The 22,317-nt window shown below is 38.1% G+C and overlaps 1 long non-coding RNA gene across 1 annotated transcript; it reads right to left on the reverse strand.

Annotated features, from left to right (window-relative positions):
• Window positions 1-4,053: 4,053 nt before the first annotated feature.
• On the reverse strand, window positions 4,054-5,515 carry LOC127125604 (uncharacterized). Its single transcript, XR_007804763.1, has 2 exons — window positions 4,999-5,515; window positions 4,054-4,412 (listed from the first exon to the last, which is right to left on the reverse strand). It is a non-coding gene; the product is annotated as an uncharacterized LOC127125604 (long non-coding RNA).
• Window positions 5,516-22,317: the final 16,802 nt, after the last annotated feature.

Consider the following 22,317-nt stretch of genomic DNA (forward strand, 5'->3'; position numbering starts at 1 on the left):
TTGGTGTTGTAACTTTTGAACTTCTGGTATTTCGGTTTATGACTAGATGGGCATTTATTTTGTCTCTTTGGTCTCTTTTGGCTAAAAAGGGGGAGAAGTAGTTGTAGATGTAGCTGAGTATCTTTGCTTAGTCTGTTACAAGGGGAGAATTCTGGTGTTTGTTTGCTTGGCACATGGGGAGAATTCTTTGTTTGCTTGGCACAGAGGGAGAATTCTCTGTGGTTTGTTTGTGTGAAGTAGTGTGGTTGTTGAGGGAGTTGTTGTGTTCTAGAATGTTGCATGGACTTGAGGGAGAGTACAAGCGCTTGTGTGTTTACTAGTTGTTATTATTGCTAGTAATGTGTGTATGTTTACTTTTGTTGCTGAACTGATACTTTGATTGATTTCTGGTGAACGTGTGATTTGTTGTTTGTTTAAGTTAAAATTTGCCAAAGGGGGAGTTTGTTGGTTCTATGTATTGGCATCAACTAGTAAAGGACCCGTGCATTCGCACGGGTCGCGCAAGTGCAATAATTTATTTAAAAAAAATTAAAATATAATATATTTTTTTGTTTATATATATATATATATATATATATATATATATATATATATATATATATATATATATATATATATATATATATATATATGGTTGGATCAACGTACACAAATTTATTGCATAAGAGTTTTTTTTAATGTAATGGATGTTAAATGACCAATAAATGGGTTCAAAAAATTTCCACAAATAACTTTTTCCAGTTTGGGACATAATAAAGTAAAACATTATTAATTTATAGTAATATAATTTGCTTAATTTTTTTGTATACTATATTAAGGAAATAATCAAAAAGTATAATACAAAAATATTTTTACAATTTATTGATATATTGATATATAATAAACATTCCATTGTTAATGTTATGAATAAACATTCCATTTATCATTGAGATTTTGGACATAAGAAATAAAAATATATTTATTTAGTAATGGATGAAATTTTCCAATCTGTTACTAATTTGAGGTATAAAAGCGCAAATATTAACCTTCATAATAAATTATTATTTAACCAAAATACATAAACCATGTAAAAGAAATACCAGAACCTCATTTGTTTTAAAATATAGTAATGAATACTACCAAATGTTGAAATTAATTGCAATTGATACAGTAAGGTTTAATGCAACAAAAGATATTGAAACAAAAGGTTCACAATTTTAGTTAAAATTGTGAGAAATAAGTCCAGCAACAAAAATGATTTAACTTCGTACAATTCTTTGGTCCTTAAAAAACTGAGTTTATACAAAACCTGCCCACAACCTTTTAGGAAGTGATGATTCAAAACCTGCCCGCAACCTTAAAAAACTACAATAATAACTAATTTGATTTCAGGATATTGATTTCATTTTGGAATGATAAGATTGCAACAACAATAAAATAACGGTAATATTTTTTAGTAGTATAAATAGGTAATTTATTTTATCACATTTTTCACTCACATCTAGTCTAAATTTGACCAATTTATTTTATTTAATTTTAATTTTTTTGTGTACACATTTCATTTGAAAATGAACCTCAATCAACATAACACATGCTCCAATTTTATGCAAAATGATGGAAGTCCTCTTTGTATCCCAAATCAACAAAACACCCCATATTTTGGAAATCCACCTCTTATTCCAAATCCACACCATAATTCAAGATTTCAAAATTCTCTTTTTATCCCAAATCCATAAAATAATTCACCCATTGGAAATTACTCATATCATACATCACCTTACCCAATGAAAAACTCTCTTTTAATGTATTTTGATATATTTGAATCAATTTTTTAATTATATTTTATATAATATATAGTGGGATTTAGTGGGGCCCATTTTCTTAGCCCACTTTAATTATTTACAATCATTTTCTTGTACAACTAAATGTATAAAGAATTGATATTCTTATTGATTTATTATAAATCATGCATAACATTAATTATCTTACGGCTGAATTATTTTAATACTCCACTGACTTAGTCAATAGAAAGGAGGCAGTTGACATAATTATTCATTTCAACCCCCAACTATATTTTGGCAAATAAATAATTTAAATATGTTGAGTTATAATACTATATATGATGACGTGAGATTGGTAAAAAGTATAGTTGCATGCTTAACTTAATCATTTCAAACAAACAATGTAGATTTTCCATTACCAATCAAAAGACAATTCACTGTATATGATAATTATACCTTGCTTTTTTTATAAATCCTTAATTCAGTTGAAACAATTTTATTGCTTTTGATTTTAATACATTTTTATTATAATTCGGTATACAGAATGTACGTATTTACTATAATTATTTTGTTGAAAGGATAAAATATGTTAATGCAAAGATAACAACGGTATAAGATTCAATATGTCAGCGTGTTATTGCAAAATTATATTTATGTAAAATTCAATTAATAATAGATTGACATTGGAATGACCCTATATTATTGTTCATAATAAGTAACCGATTTTAATTTATAGAGTTTGGATCTCAATTAAATCAAATCAAATCAAATAATAAATATACTATTTAAATTTTAAAAATATTCTTATCATATATGGCGGGTAAATATCAATAATAATAATAACAATAATAATAATTAATTGATAGGTAAATTAACAATAATATTAAATTACTCAATCAATATTAATCAACTATATTAAATAGTTATTTTTAATTTTAAAGTTATAATTTAATAACATATAATTATACAATTAAATATTCATTTTGTCATTTAAAGAAAATCAAGTAACGATAATATTTGCCAAAAAAACTACAATAATAATTATAATGTAATAACATATAATTATACAATTAAATATTCATTTTGTCATTTAAAAAAAATCAAGTAACGATAATATTTGGCAAAAAAACTACAATAATAATTAATTTGATTTCAGAATATTGATTTCATTTTGGAATGAGAAGATTGCAACAACAATAAAATAACGGTAATATTTTTTAGTAGTATAAATAGAGTTTAGTACGAAATTACTTATAGGAACATGAAAGTAGCTGTATTATGGATTGTAATTAAGGTAATTAAGTAATTATGGTGGTAATTAACTTTTATATATTAAAAGTAGATTTTGGTAAAACTTAAGTGTTCTCATAAGAAGTCACGATTGTTGTCTTGACATGTGATATCAGCTTTCTGCAGGTTGTTTGATATGGTTATGTAGGATTTATTCAAGATGTCAGACCCGATGTTACGACATGTGTATACAGAACATTCAGTCTGAACGTTACGTATTTTGTTGTTGCGCTTTTCATACAAGTCTGTGTGGGCTTATGTGTGATGATTGCATGCGTTATTCAAGGAGTAATTATATTTAAAGCCAAAATATTCTGTTTCCCAAAGAGGAATGATTTGTTACTAATTCCTAGGGAATACGCGTTAAATAGAATTAGGGTTTCATGTTGCCCAGACCCATTCAGAAATCTTCTATTTAAAGACCTTGTGAACCCTGTGTGAAGATACAGAAAATACGAACGTTGAAGTGAGTGAGTATTATGGTTGTTAGCCTAATGTACATTTGTGAATTGTGAGTCATTCATTCATCTTGTTGATGTGTGAATTGGACTAAGTTTTGAGTTGTAATTTTTCCACTCTAAGCTTTGAAGTACGAGTGTATTTGTTTACTTGATTGAAGCTTTTAAGCAAGATCAAATGTATGTCCTTGAAATGTGTCTTCTTTCTTTGGGGTATTTGTTTTAGTATCATTGCTCTGATTGAGGGGGAGTGAGTAGGGTCTTATATCTAAGAGTTCTTAGATAGAAGTCACACAAGTAGAGATTAGGTGAAAAGACTGTAACTTGAAGCTATTTACTGAGAGTTTTTGAACTAATTATGTTTAGTGGATTTCCTTCATGGTTTGGTAGCCCCCAGACGTAGGTGTGCTTGCACCGAACTGGGTTAACAATTTCCTGTGTCGTTTTTCAATTGTTTAATGATTTTTATTTTGTTTATATTTCATCTGTTGTTCAGATATTAGTGTTGTGACATTACATTCGACATCTCATATCTGATACCAGAATTTCAATCCAAATTCGATCTGATCCATTATGCATAACATAAACCAACAGTGTTTTACATTAAAAGAAATGAAGGGAAAAGAAGGCAAGGTGATAGAAGGCGGATGGAAAATGTAGCTACCAAAGCTGTTGTAGCAAACACCCAAAGTTGCATAAAGCCACATGCTCCAACGCACGTACACCAGCTACAAGCCAGCCAAAATTGCACACCACCAAAAGTTGCTACACAAACCAATAACAGCATAGCCAAGGTGCGAAAATGGTGCAGGAACACCTACATCAGGCAACCAGCAGCAAGAGCCAAGTCTAAACGCTACAAACAAAAGCTAAACGGTAGCATACACCACAACCACGCCAAAACCTGCAAGGGAACCACAAGTTGAAGAGTAAAAACTCAGTAACATTCATCGGCAAATTCATCAAAATAATCTAACAAAATCCATCCAACGGACTGAAATTAACTTTTAGCAAAATTGAATTTCAATTTCATTTTCCTAATAACAAACGTCTAACATCTTCTAACATAAATAATTAATCCACTCCAGAATCAAAACGACTTCAAAAGGGAAGCAAGTGTGAATTTCTAACAGAATCCAAAACCATAATCGATTTAACTAACTTCCTAATTTCTAACCAACTGAAATGTGAATTTAGATCACATTTCATTTAGATTCCTAATGGATTGGAACCTTATAAATACACTACGTGACTCAGATTCGGGGATGGTTTTCCATTCTCCAGGTTTCTCAGTTTCCTTCTTCTTCTATCGCACGATTTCATCTTGCTTTCACATTCCCCTTCGTCGTAACTCGCAACCTCAAGCAACCATCGCTTAATATCAATTCACATAACAACGCAACCGTAGCAGAGATCCAGAAGAAGAAGAGGGAACGAAAGGAAGAGGCGTCCAGAGTAGAAGAAGGAGAAAGATACTCAAAGAACATTACCTGATTTCGATTTTCCTCTCGCCGATGACGGTCACCGGAGCTATTCCGGTAAGAGACTTTTCTTCCTTTTTCTCTTAATCCAAGATTGCTGAGATGTAGACTCTTGGCTCAAAAGCCAAACCCTATAGTTTAGTCTCCTTTTGGCGCCTGAAGGACATTCAATTTCGTTTTTAGAAACTTAGGGTTCTTTGTTCTTGGTTGCGATTTGGAGAGGTATTGTCAAATTATCAGAGGTCGAGATCATGCTGAGATTCTGTGGAGGAAGACGGTCATAGTGAGGCAGCTTTGATGGTGATACGACTTCCACCGCCGCCGGAGGCGGTCTACGGTGCGACAACGATGAAGGGAAGGCGGCGAGGTGAGTGAGCGTCTGGTTCGAACTGAGCATTGTGAACACACGCTATCCGTTGTATTCACATTCCTCTTGGGACTTGGGGTTGTTCTTGGCCTGTTACACCTCCATTTTTTTTTGTTTAAGCTTAGTCTTTGGTGGGCCATCTTACGGGCCTGCGCCTGCAGTTCTTTAGCAACCCTGGATCTGCCTATTCGCACCCCAGTTGCTGCAGTTTTTGGATCAGTTGGGCTTCTGTGTATCCAGACCCTTTCCAGCATCCGCATAGTAGTCCTGCACCCCCATTTTCATTCCTCAAGGCCCATTTCCAGTAGGATTAGGTTATTTTAGTTAACATTAGCTCTTTTCATGGTTTAATTAGCAATATGATCAACAATGAAGACTTTAGTACAATACGAATCGAATAAACTACCAAGCCTTCTTCATACAAAAACAACGTCAACACAAGGATCAACAATGAAGATTTTTCACCACCAACTTGTCAGTCAAGAGAAGTATCATGCGCTACGAGCCTTAAGTAATAGGGAATGACGAGACGGAGTCTCTCCTATCCTCGTCTAGAGAGATTTAGCGTATGGGGTGTAGGACCCAAATATTCAAAGTGTTCGTCCTTATTCATAGACTTTAGTGTGATTCCTATCAATCGATTGTCAAGTCTCTCAATTTACCTCTCCATTCTAATCATTTAAATTCAATCATTCACTCTTTATTCTTTTTCCTCCAATCACCTTATTTTTAGTCGTAGTGGGCTGAACTACGAAAGCTCTGATTTCCTTATTGCACTATAAGGATACGTAGGTAGGAGAATTCAAATTCTTCGCGAGCTACCTTATTTATCAATCTACCTTATCTATTGCTACTCCATTTATCAATCTACCTTATCTATTGCTACTCCATTTATCAATCAATCATTCTTCATTCATCATATCAATATCATCTTTTTGAGATCAATCATACTTCTCCTTGGACTCCTTGTCTATCCTTTTAGGACGATTTAACGACAATCCACCTCATCAATTGAGAGTTGTTTGGCTCGTACCCAAACATCTAATTCATTCTTTTTGGCTAAGACGCCACTTTGCTCTTCGATTTAGAGTCTATTTCTATCTTGGATCCAAGATACTATTCTTATTTGATCTCGAACTGTTTGATCCCCATCCAATTATATATTGTTTCCTTGTACACAATAATACTTTCTCTTGGTCCCCGCCTTTACCCCTTTGAGACGTTATATCACCAGTTTATCTTGTGAATCGAGAGTTGTTTGGCTCGTACCCAGACATTCAATTCATTCCTTTGGTTGAGAGACTTGTTTACTCTTTGATTCCAAGTTCCATCCAGTTGTGGGTTCCCTTGACACCATTATGTTGATACAAGACATACTTTTCATCATTGTATGTCTCTCTCTCTCTCTCTATTCTCGTGGTTCCGAACTACGATTGCTCTGACTTTCTCATTGCAAAATGAGAATACATAGGCACGAGGATACGAATCCTTGGCGAGCATACTTCTAATTATTCCTCCCGCCTTAGGGCATCATCCATATCTTTAACTACCCATTACCTACATTTGATCATAAATCGTTCACCCAGTGACACATCATTCCTTTGACATCGAAACACACTTTCTTTGGAATTCCATATACATCCTTTTAGGACGCCTCACATAAAGTCCTAATTTCTATCTAGATTTGTTTGGCTCGTTACCCAAACATCTCTATGGTATAAATCACATTTCTCTTATGAATTCTAATATACTTTCATGTTTCGGTCTCAGGCTACACTTATTCAGTCACTTAACACCAGATATTCAATTTTGTGACTTTGGTCACTTCATTCTGTTCATCCCATGATGCATTCATATTCTACCTTCATTCACTCCATATACCAGTTATCTTTGATAAAAAATACACTATCTTTTTGTGCTCCTTCTTTCGTCACCTTGTGAACCAAGAGATGTTTGGCTCGTACCCAAACACTTATTTCTTCGTCTTTTCAGAATTACCCTATAACGGAAGCCATGCTAGCCCACGTACTGGTAATAGCCATCTTACTCTTAGGTTCATCTTTTCACCCTTGTTGGAGTTTAAAACACTATTCTTTGGTGCAGACCATACTTTGATCATACTTCTTTTCATCTCCTACCACTAGTTCTTCGAACTACGAAGCTCTGAATTCCTCATTGCACTATGAGGATACATAGGCATGAGGGCCCCAATCCTCACTGAGCACTTTATCTATTTCTTTTCCTTTTCTCATTCTTTTGCGAGTAATCTTAGATATCACACATATTCGAGCGAGAACAATCAAAACGGTTCCCATGGAGTACCATGGATGTTTGGGGTGCTAATACCTTCCCTTTGCATAACCGACTTCCTTACCCAACATGTCTCTTTCCCTCGGGTTTTATCGATGTTTTACCTTTCCTTCTGGAATAAATAAAGTTTGATGTCAACTTTGTTGTATGTTTGAGCGTGCGATACGTTCTGGTATATTTTCTCTAGCTTCAACTAGCAACTCTGTTGGGGATGCTTCGCTACTTGGAGTACTTCCTAGTCGCTAAAAGGAGTCGAGCCTAGTTTAGGTTGTTTTCTCGCTAGTTTTTAGGTTTTTATCTTTATGCCTTATTTTCTTTACATTATTTTCTATTTACTTTATTATTATATTTTGGCATCCTGGATATATGTATATGCTATTGTTTGGGTTGGGTTGATGACACACAAGAGAGAAGCTCTATACCCGAGCTTGATTACACACATAGGATAGTAACGTGACTAGAGTCGTGTTTAACCTTCATGGAGTTATTCCACGATTATAGTTGACACGAGACGTCACACCTAGAGTAGATCCTTTTGGGAGCATCATTGTCTGACGAGTCATTCGTCCAAGATAATGGTATCTCAAATTGGGTCATTGACTCTAGGGACCTTTTAGGACCACCCTTTGAGGATAGTACATACCTATGATGAGAATGTGGGTTTTTCTTGCAGGAAACCAGGACCCTTCATACCCGTGTTCTCGTGTATACGTCGGACCTTTGAACTTGCAACAAACAGATTATACAGTTTATCCAGAGCATGCCAAAATTCTGATTATGTGATACCCTGCCATCATTGCATCGCACAACATCGTTGCATCATTACATTAACCATTGCATGTTACATTTTAATTTTTCAGGGACCTATTGTGCCAGTTGCTATTGTCAGTGCAATCATGGAAAAGACAGACCGAAGAAAAATGTATCAGTATAAATTGAGAGACTCCAAGGTCGATGAACTGAGAAATCTTAGTGAATTTCTGACTGAAGATTACCGAGTAGCCTTCAAACAAGCCTATGGAAACCTGTTTGGAGTTTTGTCTATTAATGAAGACTTAGGGCTAATGTTGACATTCGTGCAGTTCTATGATCCTACACTACACTGCTTCACGTTCCAGAACTTCCTTATAGCCCCCACACTAGAAGAATTCGCTCATTTGCTACAATTATCGGTTAAAGACCAAGCTCCCTACATGATTGAGGATAATTTCCCGGATTTTGCATATATAGCTCAAGCCTTGTGCATGAAGAAGGACTTAATCGAGTCCACTCTCTGAATCAAGGGTAACACACATGGCCTCCTGTCTAAGTTCTTATTCGAGAACGCCATTGTGTTTGCCAATAGTGGAAGTTGGGACGCCTTTTATGCCAGCTTCGCACTACTCATTTATGGTTTGGTGTTATTCCCGAGTGTTGAAGGCTTCATTTACGAGATCGCCATCACCATATTCATATCCCAGAACCCAGTTCCCACCTTACTAGCTTATGTCTTCTTCTCCTTCCATTGGAAAAACATGAAGAAAGGGGGACTATCAATTGTTATATTCCTTTGCTTCAGAAGTGGATCATGTCCCACCTACCGAAGAAAGGGTCGTTTGTTGATAATATGGGCGATTTGAAATGGTCACAAAGATTGATGTCATTGGATGTCGAAGACATCGTTTGGTATAGTCTTGATTACTTGAGGGTAGAGCTAATCTTCCGATGTGGGGGGTTCCCAAATGTTTCTCTCATCAACACAAAAGGGGGTTTGATTAACTATAACCTCGTTCTCTCATTACGTCAGTTGGGATATCCGCTCAAGGAGAAACCTGAAGACCGTCTATTGGAAGAAGTGCTATTAGCTGAAGAGGTTAAAAATCCAGAGCTGATGAAGAAAGTGCGCAGAGCCTGGGGAAAGATACAACGAGTTGGGAAGAAAGAACAAGCCAAGCAACTGTGTACCATAATAACATATATGCTGATTGGGTGAAGTTAAGGGCCAAAATGATCAAACGGTCGTACCCATGGGAACCTTCCATGTGTATCAACACCATCAAACCACCCGCCGTCGCCGTTTCTGAAGTGGATCGCCTTAAAGAAACTATCAAGAAGTTGGAAAAGGAGAATGCCGGTCTCCGTTCCAGCCTGATAAAGGTCACCTCAGAAAAGAATACTCCGAAAGCCAGTCTCAGTTAGAAGAGAGAAAGGTTCAACAAAGTAGATACTGATATTCAGATTGAGCAAAATAAAAGGAGGAAGGTAGGAGATGCCTTGAAGGGATCTTTTGAAACCATTGCAAATAAGAAAAAATAATTAGATGAATCCCAATACCAAGCCTGCAACTTGGAGATTGACTACAAAGGCCAGATCAAGACTCTGCAAGACCAACTGAAGAAATGTCAGAAAGAGTTAAAGGACGAGCAAGCCCGTGGCAAGAAGCTGGAAGTAACTCCCGCACAAATCCAGAGTGACATCAATAAAAGGTTTGAAGAGATACGAGCTTTGAATAGTCAGGCCCATCGGAACTTGGAAGAAAGGAACCAGCTGCAAGAGGAAGCTACTGTAGCGGTAAATTCATGACCATCAAACTATGGATAAGCTAGACGTCAATTAAACTAGAGTCGCCACCGCGCTTTTATTGTTTCCAAGGGAAAAGGGAAAAGTACGAACAAAACCCAAAAAATAAGAAGTTTTCAAATAAAAACTAATAAAATTTCAGAGATTACAGGTAAGGGGGTTGGTCACACAGAGGGAAGGTGTTAGCACCCAAAGTGTCATAGGTACTCCTAGGGAGCCATTTCTTGTGCGCATATGTATTTTGGTACAAAATGATGTTTGCAATAAAATAGAGTGTGGGGATGAGAAAAGAATTCATTAATTATATTTTTATGTTTGACAAGACCTTCGGACTTGTGCCTACGTACCAACATAAAATGAGGGATAAAAACCTCGTAGTTCGTGGAATCAATTTCAAAGTGAGTGCATTGCTTTTAACAAAATTTTAAGTTGAACAAAGGCACCAAAGGCCTAAAATGGTTTGAATGAGTGTTAATTCTTTTTGTCTTTTGAAAATTTTAAGTAAAGTATAGTTAAGTTTATTTACAAATTTATTTAAGAAAAGAAGTTTGAAAATGCAATGACATAAGGCCAAAGTTTCTAATTTGCAATATGGTCTAAGTTTAGAAAACAAGCACAAGCAAAGAAGATTTTAAAAAATGGGGAGAGATTTTGAAATTAAAGAAGTGGGGAGGAGATGAAGAGACTAATCCTAAGCATAAATTTAAAAGTTGAGAGTTGAAAAGATCTGACCAATGGGCTGCAATCCAATAGACAAGAATGTCATATAGAAACCCAAAGTTTCCCTTGGACTTTAGAATCAAGCAACAATCATTATACAAATAGAAATTTGGAGAGAAAGGCATCAAATAAAGATAGCCACGTACAAGCTTAGCAACCCCGTGATCTTCTTCAAAAATTGCCCATATATCAGATGACTTCAAAAGATGGCATTAGACATAAGTTCAAGATAACAGCTTCACAATGATCATGTTGCATATGAACACAAATGGATCTTCAATTTTGTATCAGGTGAAAGTTCACTTCACAAGTACTTAGTTTCATGAAAGTTGGCATTGACCAAGTCCTTTGCATAGGGAGTGTTGCCTAAATTCTAAGTCCAATAGTCTTAGATCAAACCAACAGTCCACACTGTCGCAACCTGAAAAATACAGTGCGCGAAAAAACAACCGGCGAAAGAAAATGACAAAAGAGTCGCCACCGTGCGTTATTCATCCCAAAGGAGGGAAAGGAAACGCTCGAAGTAAACCTGAAAAAGGAAAGGACAAGACGGGGTCTTGCAACCAAATCTTGGGTTCGGGAGTCGGTTATGCGAAGGGAAGGTATTAACACCCCTACGCATCCGTAGTACTCTACGGGATCCACTTTTGTAGTTCTTGTCTAAAGGGTGTGGGTTTATCTAATGTGTTATTTACTAAAAAAAGGGTTAAATGAAAATGACTCGCGTGGATGTCGCATCCACTGCATACGTATCTCATCTGAATATGAGAATCAGAGTCTTCGTAGCTCGGCTGACCTATGGGTTGGGGGGATGTGTGCTCACTAAGACATCACGTCTTATGCCTACGTATCTCATCTGGAATGAGAATTAGAGCAAGTCGTAGTTCGGCTAACTATGGGGTTATGGATTGGGTTTTGGACGAACGACGTCACTACGCAATCTACCGGATGCTCGACCTTTGGAACTTACTCGCATGTAGTAGAAGGAGTTAACGTGTTGCTTTGGGTTTTAGGGTTTGGGATGCTCAAGGGCAAAAAGGCAGTCCTTGACGAAGAAACCGCGCTACCTGCAGGGATACGAACACATACAAAACAAACATGTATAAAGTAAATGTGCCAACAAGGGGCTCAGAAGTAAATAAACAAAAGAAAACAAATGCCTCCTATCGAGGTCTTCCAGCTAAGAAAGCGATAAAATGCGGAAAAGAGGTAAAAGTACCACACGGATAAAGATCCGAAGTAACAACAATTAAAGGAGTAAGAAACTCAAGGATCTCCCAAGCTAATGCCATCAAAGAAAGGTGAGTCAGTACAGGTAATCGGAATGAACCTCCAGGGGGTATCCCACAAATAAAGTGGGAAACCACGCAAGTTATCCCTGCAAAAGTCATGTGAGCCCTCACAAAAACTCAACAAACAGGTTAGAGATAAAAAAAATAGGGTAATCAAGGGTTGCCCCCAAATCAAAATGTAACCACATGAATCATGCTCTTTCAATTCACAAAAAAGCTCACAAAAAGCAACCAAGGGTAGGAGGCCTAAACCTCTTGTCAAACACATGCATCAAAAGGGTATCAAATTCACCCATAATACCTCATACATTTAGAGCATTCAAATTAAAGGCATAAAGATGATGGATATAGGGCAAACCTGATTGGAGAGCTTGATTGAAATTGAGTTGCACCCGTGAGCTTTACAAAACAACCTTTAGGGTTTATGTGAGGCAAATGTGATTCTGTGCAGTTGAGTTCCCTTCAGGGTTTGGAGGCTGCTCTGAACTTTGTTAGCTCTTCTCTCACTATCTTTTTCCTCAGGGTTTTGTTCCAAGGAAACCTCAGAGTATTTTTGCTTCTCTTCTTTTTCTCAAGTGAAACCTTGGTATTTATAGACTGAATTTCATGGTTTTGTGGGCTCAAATGAGAGAGATCCAAGTCCAAGTTTTTTCTATTATATATATATATATTTTTTTTATTATTATTATTTTTATTTATTTATTTTTTTTTGTAAAAAATTATTATTATTTTTTTTTAAAAGTTTCTTGGATCTAATTCTGATTGACATGATGAAATGCAATATGAAATGCTAAATGAATGCATGAATGAGGAGTGCAAATTTTGGGGTGTTACAGCTGCCCCTATTCAATCATCAGCTAACCCGAGTAGGATGAAAGCGAACAACTTATCAGACAAACAGGGTGAGCTGTGATTGAATACCAAAGACAGACCAAAAATTTGTGCTCCGAGAACACCACAAAAACGCGGAAATACACCGCGCTGTTTATTTTTCTTCCGATCCTTTGGCTGGATCTGAATCAGTCTTCTGGCTTAATCTGGAGTTTCGATCCTCTAGCTGAACCTATACTCAATTTAGTCCTCTGGTTGGATATTAATTTTGATCCTCGGGCTGGATACGATTTTGATCTTCTGGCTAGATCTTCTTCGATCTTCTGGCTAGATCTCCTTCGTTTCGATTCTCTGGCTGAATCTATTTCCTTTGATTCTCTGGCTGAATCTACTTCGATCTTCTAGCTAGATCTGAATTGTTGCGATTTTCGATCTTCTGACTAGATCTTCTTTGTTTCGATTCTCTGGCTGAATCTACTTCGATCTTCTGGCTAGATCTGGATTGTTTTGATGATAAATTCCCATCATTAGGATCCCGCATCTGAGGCATGCGCTGGTTGACCCTCTTTTGAAATCTACACCCAACCTTCATATTAGATATGCAGCTTCGAGAATATTCCACTTTTGGGCTTCGTACATATTCTTCGGGCTAGAACATGTTGTAACGACTCCTCAATTAGACTTGGGCTTGCTGGGGAAATAAAGCTTGTAGGTGACTTCACTGGGGAATCTTCAAATTGAGCCTTAGGCTGGCTTACTGGAACACGATTCTCAGGCTGAATCTTCGAAATGACCCTCAGGCTGGATCACTGGAACACGATTCTCAGGCTGAATCTTCAAAATGAACCTCAGGCCGGATCACTGGAAAACGATTCTCAGGATGAATCTTCGAAATGACCCTCAGGCTGGATCACTGGAAAACGATTCTCAGGTTGAATCTTCGAAATGACCCTCAGGCTGGATCACTGGAAAACGATTCTCAGGCTGAATCTTCAAAACGACCCTCAGGCTGGATCACTCACGCTTGATCCTCTGGCTGGATCTCATGACCTTGGTTGTAAAGTAATTCTTCAGTCTGCTTGGAAGAACCTGTTTATCAGCTTATGTGTATGCTTGATATGATATGCATGCAAATGCAAATATTATGCATGGTGTAAAAAGAAATCTGCTTGGGGAAGCAAACTCCGGTAGGGAACATATCGCTGTATCAATCCTTGAACGCTATGTGGGGAATGATCCGTTTGCCGGGACCAATGAGCCACCAAAAATAAATTGGCTGCTTGAAAAGTTGACCTTGCGGGGGGAGTATCAACTATGGAAACTTTGTTCGGCGAGGCTCTGTGAGGAGAGTCTGTGGGGAAAACACTTCCTGGGGAAATGTCGTAGGAAACGACCTTTGCTGGGGATATGAACTTGCTAATCGCCCTCAAGCTGGGGATTAACAAATCTGTTAAAAATAATCTGCTGGGGAATGAGATGAACACTGGGAACACCACCCTCTCATCTGTTGGTTATGCAACCACTCCGCTGTTGCCAGGAAGATACAGTCTGACACTGTCAACTCCACTGGGGATATATAGTCTGGATACTGTCAACTCTGCTAGGGAACATGCTCTGCTGAGGAGAGACTTTATCAACCGCTTGGGGATGAGGATTCATGACTTGGCATCCGGTTCCTGTGACCTGCAACCAAAAATACACGTATGCCTCGGGGGAATTACTCGGTTTGAATTCACCGTCCGGGATTAAGCACATTCAAAGCAATTTTAAATTTTTTCCTGTGCAAATCATCTGCAAAAGCCACCATTATGTTCATATGCAATATGTTTTATCAAAAATTCGGACATTTTTGCAAACAAACTGATAAATGAAAAATAAAGAGGCTCTTTAACTGAATTATTCGACTCTTACTGGGGAGAAAATTTGTGCCAGGAATAGGCGAGGGTATCAGGAAGCTGATCCCTGAAAAGAGGTGATCGCTATAAAAAGAGAACTATCCTAATGGCAATGGGGATATGGGGTCCCACCGAGTTTCGACTCTGTTATGGCTCGTATGTCCTCAAGACGCTCTGCTCATCTTGCTTTCTGAAGTGGATGATTAGTCGATCTTTAACCTTCGAAGATTGCCGGATTGAATGAAACGGTGATATAACACTGATGAACTCAGATCACAGTCATTCGCTTATTCCCTAACTTTTGCCTGGATCGCCCCCTTTTCGGGTTTTCAATCCACCGGGATACCCATTTTTGCCTGAGCCGCCCTTTTGGGTTTTCGACTCACCGGGTGTACTCTTTTTTTATATCCCTAATTTTTGCCCGAACCTCTTTATTCTTTTTTTTTGGTTCGTCGGGATGCCCTTTTTTTTTCCTGGACTATTCTTTTTATCGTCCAGCGGGTCTATTTTATGCGAAGTATTTTTTTTTTAACTGCGTCTGAGTTAATAGGGGACGGGAATCCTTCGCCATCCATGGTTGTTAGCATCAAAGCTCCGCCACAGAAAATCCTTTTAACCACGTACGGACCCTCATAGTTCAGTGTCCATTTGCCCCTGTGATCTGTGTTGGGAGGAAGAACTCTTTTGAGTACCAATTCACCGACTTGATACCCCCGAGGGCGCACTTTCTGACCAAATGCTTTCTTCATTCGTCTCTGACCGAGATACATCAATTCTAGGTACGTAGTTCCAGCATAGCACCTTAATCATCGAAGACAAGGTAAACAAAGCATCAGCAAATTGGTTTTCTTCAAAAGAAAGTCAACAATCTTCTCGTGTAGTCTCTGTAAGGAGCCAGATGAGGCTGAGGTGTATACCATTTCCCGTTGGTTTGATTGATGACCAAAGCTGAATCCCCGTATACATCCAGGGTTTTAATCTGTATATTGACGGCTTCCTCAAGTCTTAGGATACAAGCTTCGTATTCGGCTTCATTGTTGGTGCAGGGAAAAGTTATTCTGGCACCAAATGGCATATGAACCCCCTTCCGGTGTGATCAACACTATACCAACTCCGTGACCATTGAGGTGGACCGCCCCATCAAACATCATAACCCATTTGGATTCAGGGTCAGGCCCCTCCTCCGGGAGTGGTTCCTCTCAATCTTTCGATTTGAGAAACATGATGTCCTCATCAGGAAAGTCAAACCTCATAGGTTGGTAATCATCAATCGGTTGCTCTGCAAGATAATCTGACAAGACACTTCCCTTGATGGCTTTTTGTGAAGTGTATTGGATGTCATACTCTGTCAGTATCATTTGTCACCTAGTAACCTTTCCGGTAAGTGTTGGCTTTTAAAAAATATACTTGACTGGATCCATTTTTGATATCAATAGAGTCGTGTGAGTCAACATATACTGTCTTAGTCGGCGAGCAGCCCATGCCAAAGCGCGGCAAGTTTTCTTGAGCAATGAGTATCTTTGTTCACAGTCGGTAAACTTTTGCTAAGGTAGTATATTGCATGCTCTTTTCGACCTGACTCGTCATGCTGACCGAGCACACAACCCATTGACCTTTCTAACACAGTCAAGTACATGATCAACGGTCTTTCCTCTCGGCCTGTAGACTTGCCCCGATCTTGATCTCTTTCTTGTCGTCTGCGGTACCGATGTTGACGGTCTCAATCACCTCCTGATAAGGTGTAATAGCTCGGTCCTCCTGTTTCAACAATCTGGCTAACCCTTCAGGCAATTCACAATCTTCCTCAACCCCTTCTTCGGCTTAATAGATAGGATTGTCGAAGTCATACTTGGCCATAGCAGTGTCGTTAGTAGTGAGATCCGGGTGGTCCGCTATGCATGATGGAGGATCATGCTTTACCTTAGAATGAGAGATTTTTTTTTTTGGAAAGAAAGAAAAAACGAAAAAAGAAACATTGCCATTTTTTTTTTGTAAAAGTAAAAAAAAAAAATAAACTGAAAGAAAGAGAACACAAAATTGTTTGCAAAAACCGTCCTTTATTGATGATAAAAATAATTGCGCAGTGTAAGACTTTATTATGCATGTTGTAAGAAATGAGCCGTTACACCTTAGGCAAAGTGTAAGACTTTATTATGCATGTTGTAGCACCTCAAATTTTCACCTCCTTTTTTGTACATTCATTTTCATGTTTAGGTCATTAACATTACATGGTCCACTGCATAACATTGCATTGTCCCTTTGACCTAGTACAAGTCATCAGTCAACTAGTCAGGATATCTAGTCAAGCAAGCAAGCAAGTGCAATTCCTATTGAGGCAAAGCCCTAAGGTTGGTTCAACAAGTTCTCATGACCTAGGGATCATTTTGAAGTGGTTTGGCCAAAGGTGGGATGTTCAGAAGTCAACAGTCAAGCTGAATTTCATCTGAAACCCTAGAAAGTCAACTATGGTCAACTGTGCCTGAAATCATGGATTTGAAGGTGGGAGATGGTTAGAGAGGCCTCATTCATGTCCATACAAGTCTCATTTGACATTTCAAAGATCAACATTGAAGAATTTGAGGTCAGATGAAAAGTTTCCAAAAATAGTAAGTGACCTGTAATTTCAAACTGCCAAAAATGGAAAGGTCTTCTCCTCAAAATTACATGTCCAAAGAAGCTTCAAATGAAATTTTGTCCAACATGAAAGTTGAAGATCTTGCTCTCACCTTTCCAAAAAGTCCAAGAACATGCATTTCTCATGTGTGGTTGAGAAATTATGGATCAATCATTGTCAAGAAATTTTGAACTTCAAGCTTGCATAACTTTTGCACCAAAAGGCCAAATGGAGTGGGGTTTTTTGCTACAATCTTGTTAACATGAGCTATCATAATCATGCATTACCATTCATCAAATATCATCACAAAAATATTGCATTTTCCACTTGATTTGAATTTGAATTTTGGTGGGAAAAGTTGAAGTTGAAAAACAAGCATTGCATTCACTTGGTTTCACTTGCATTTGCCTCCAAAACCATTTTGCAAGTGAATTGGACAGAAATTCGTGCACTGTTACATCATTCCATGCACATGAGGGGTGAATGGCAAATTTGGCATAACACTTGCATCTTCATTAATCATTCACATTTTGGCTAATTGGGATTAAGGAAATGATTAGTGCATCATATATATAGACTAATCCAAACAGAAAACAGATTAACACTTCATTCAAACCAGATCTAGATCGAAAATTGCAAATTGCACAAACTTTTTCTCTCCATTTTTCTGCAAATTTTTTCATAGAACTTGCATTGTTCTTCGAGGATCCATCATTCACAAGCACTTTGGAGTTGAATTGAAGCCAGAATTCATCACTGTTGAGCTGAATCAAGAACTATTGCATCAAGCTTCATCAATGGCAAACGCGGATTTGAGCTAGATCCAAGGCAATTGAGCAACATTCCTTCTTCCATTCATCTACCTGAGTATTAAGGAGTTTCTGTTTCACCATTACAAGGCCAAAAAACCTCGAATCCAGATCTGCAATCCTTTGAAGGTTAGAATTCGATCCTTGCAATTGTTGAAATTAGGATATGCTTCTTGTAGATCTTTGATTGTAGAGTAGCCTGAGCTTTGTAGAATTGATTTTCATCAAGAATTAAGAAAGATAGGTGGATTTGAAGTTTGGCATGTGAATCTTATTTTGATCGATCCTTCCATGTTAGTAAGAATTAGAGGAAATAGATGCTGGATATGTGATGTGTGTTAGAAGATGAATCGAATGATGTATTGTTTGTCAATTTCTGGAACAAAAAGTTCATCGCCTGGAGAATTGATGAAGAACGTATGAATGTGTGATGAACCCTAGGTTTTTTATTCCCAGAAACGTGTTTAATCTGTTTGCGCGCTCATTGCATGTGGTTGGATGTTTATGCCCGCGCATTGGTTGCATGTACCCTTACATGGCGAAACGATTGGCTGAGCGCGCTTTCCCTTGCCAACTGGACTTAAGTGAAACGCGGCGTTTCACTTAAGTGGCGCCTTTTTAAAAACACACATGGTTCGATCCTTGGAGATGGTGATTTCACATTTTGGTTTTGGCATTTTCTCATTATATGCTTCACATGTTCATATGCCATTCCACATGATTTTTCATTTTTTCTCCACATTAGAAAATTCATAACTCGCAGAATAATGATCCAATTCACATGAAATTTCTTGCACGATGTTCATCATCATGTCTACTATTTTTTGGATATTTTTCCAGAATTTGTGCTCGTGTGGATTTTTATTTTGGCTAGGGAATGTTCACATGTGTTCTTCCATGTACCTTGCTTACCATTTTGATTGTAAAATAATGATGCTTAATCCAATGGAGCTGAAAATTTGCATGCTTAATCTAGACACCTTTAGGGTTTGTTTGGTATAGAGTTTGTGATTTTATCATTTATGGTTTGTGAGATATGATCTGATCAATATAGGTGTGACAATGTGTGTCACACCATTTCTTGTCCAACTTGTGGAATTTATTTACCATGCCTATTGAATGTCAAATGATCTGAACTTTTGCATGAGGATACTTCTGGATGTTAAGTTTGAGTGTGAATTTTTTAAGAATTTTTGAGTGCATTTCCAATTTGTTTGAGAATTTCTCTTCTGTTTGACCATTTGTGGACTTTTTGTGAGTCATGATCTTATATGATTTGTGAAATTCTTGATGTTTATTGAATGGAACTGAAAGTTTGCACAAGTATTCTAGACACTTTGAAGTTTGTCTTGGCTTTGGTTTGATGTCCATATCATGTTTGGATTCTGTTTTGTGCTTGTGTGAAGTGGATGTATGAATTTGTTTCTTGTATGAGCTTGTTTGTGCATACCTTGCTTTAGGGAATTTATTTGACATGCTTCCACTTATCCAAATGACTTGAATTTTGGTATGATGACCATGTGATGGATGCTGTTTAGCCATGATTTTTCTTGGGATTTATTGAATTGTTTTTGAGTTGATGTGGATTGAATCATTCTGTTTGCTTCTATGAGCTTCAAATTTCATGCTTTGCACTAAATGCTTTATGAAATGAAATTGGTTGATGCTGTTGATATGAGACCACTTGGATTTTGTTCTTATTGGATTAATCTTGATTCTTACCAATTTTCATGTTCTGTTTTGAATTATTTCTCCCCCTTTGACCATCGGCCATGTCCTAGTGGTTAGTGCTTATGTTTGAGTTGTGATTTCAGGACAAAAAGCATATGGCCTTGAGGAATTGATGCATTGGTTTGAGTTGACTCATTTGATTGATGTTGATTAACATTAAGTTGTTTTGTAGGTGGATTAGCTCCTTTGAGTTGAGCTTGTGCTTTGCTTAATGCATTGTTTGTGTACAGTTGACTGTTGACTTTTAGCTTGTCTGTTTGACTTCTGTTTGAGTTGTGTACTGATTATGCTGGATTGTTTTCAGGTACCTTAGTTGCTATAGTTCATTGTGAACTTGCTTTTGCTTTGCTTGATAGCTTGAGCATTGAGGTATAATGTCTCTAACTCCATGTAGTCTGGAAGACCTGGCCTGTTACTTGGCCAGGCACCTGTCTGAAGTCCTCCTTAAGAGGCAATGCTTGTGATTGTTTATATTTGTCCCCAAGTAGGAAAAGACCTTTAATAAGACAATTGGCAGATACAAGGGATGTGCAATCCATCCCCTACTATTCAGTTGTGTCATTCACTTTGCTCACACCATGTGTTGATGCATTGTGAATAAGAACCCAAGATCTTGTTGTGTCAGTCATCTATGGAGAAGAGTTCTTACATTCTGAACTCCCACACTTTCTATTTGATTCAAGCTCTCCCAGGCCAGGGATAAGAGCTATGAGGCACACCCCTCATTCCCATTTCATCTGCTTCACCCTAACTCTCAATGTTAGGGTTAAGAGCTAACAACACCCTTTTCCAGTTGGCTTGTTTGTCGAGGTTGACATGACCCATCGACTAAAGCCTAGCCTTGATGTTTGAGCCCCTTGTTGGTGTGTTTACTTCATGCTGTATGTGTTTGTGTGGTGTGATTGTATCCCCTAGGTTTTCTAGACTCCGCGTAGTCTCGTTTGCATGTCAATTAAGGTAGCACGGTTCCTTCGTATAGGACTTCCTTTCTTGCTTGAGCTTCCTAAAACACAAACAAACATTATCCCCTCTTAAGGATACGTCAACTCCTTCTACTACAGGTGAGTAAGTCTCCAAAGGTCGAGCATCCGGTAGATTGCGTAGTGACGTCGTCCACTTAAAAAAACACAAACCAACAAGAATAGTTTAGCCGAACTACGACAACTCTGATTCTCATGTCCAGATGAGATACGTAGGCACGAGATACGATGTCTTGTCGAGTTTGACTAACAACTAACACTAATTCTTTACTCTCGCCCTCGTTGCGATTGAGACTTTCCCTTTCTCTTGCCCTGGTTGCAATCGAGACCCTTCTGTGTGTGTTTGTCTGCTTGGAGTCTGATGTAAGTCCAACAATTGGCATTCGGTTTCCAGGTTTGCTTGTTTGTTCGGAGTCTGATGTAAGTCTAGCGATTGGCATTCGGTTTCCATGTTTGCCTTTTTGTGTGGAGTTTGACGTAAGTCCAGCGATTGGCAGTCGATTTCCTGTGTTGTTTTGTTTAGCGTGCATGAGCCGAGCTACGAGTGCTCTGATTCTTCTTTAGTCCGAGAAGATACGTATGCATAGGATGCGATATCCTAGCGAGCACGTTCCCCCTAGTCCGAACTACGTCGACTCTGATGTCTATGCCTGATAGACTACGTAGGCCCAGGATGCGATATCCTGCCGAGTCAGTTTCTTGTGTTTTCTTGTGTCTCCTTCCGCCAGTGTTTGATGTTTATTTGAGTAGTGTTTAGCAACCATATTCCTTCCTTTTGTGCGTGGATCCCGTCGAGTACGACGGATGCGTAGGGGTGCTAATACCTTCCCTTCGCATAACCGACTCCCGATCCCATTCTCTTTGGTCGCGAGACCATGTCTTTTCCAGGTTTACTTCGAGCGTTTCCTTTCCCTCTTTTGGGATAAATAACGCACGGTGGCGGCTCTGTTGTTTTGTTTTCCCGCCGGTTTTTCGCGTAATGCGACACATGTAATAAAGGAAAACAATAAAAATCACTCTTTCAGTAGAGTAACCCGGACGATTTTTTCAGACGACCAATTGTCGAGCTTTTCTCCCGGGACACACGGGCGAATCCAGCTATCTAAGTCACAGTCACTGTCAGCCTTGTCTTCATCTGCAACATTGACGATGTGGGGAGAAACCAAACCCCCGCTGGAGAGAGTACCGGTTTCATTCTTCTGAGATCCCGGAGCATACCC

Source organism: Lathyrus oleraceus, chromosome 3 (genome assembly GCF_024323335.1).
Source record: "Lathyrus oleraceus cultivar Zhongwan6 chromosome 3, CAAS_Psat_ZW6_1.0, whole genome shotgun sequence".
NCBI lineage: Eukaryota > Viridiplantae > Streptophyta > Magnoliopsida > Fabales > Fabaceae > Lathyrus > Lathyrus oleraceus.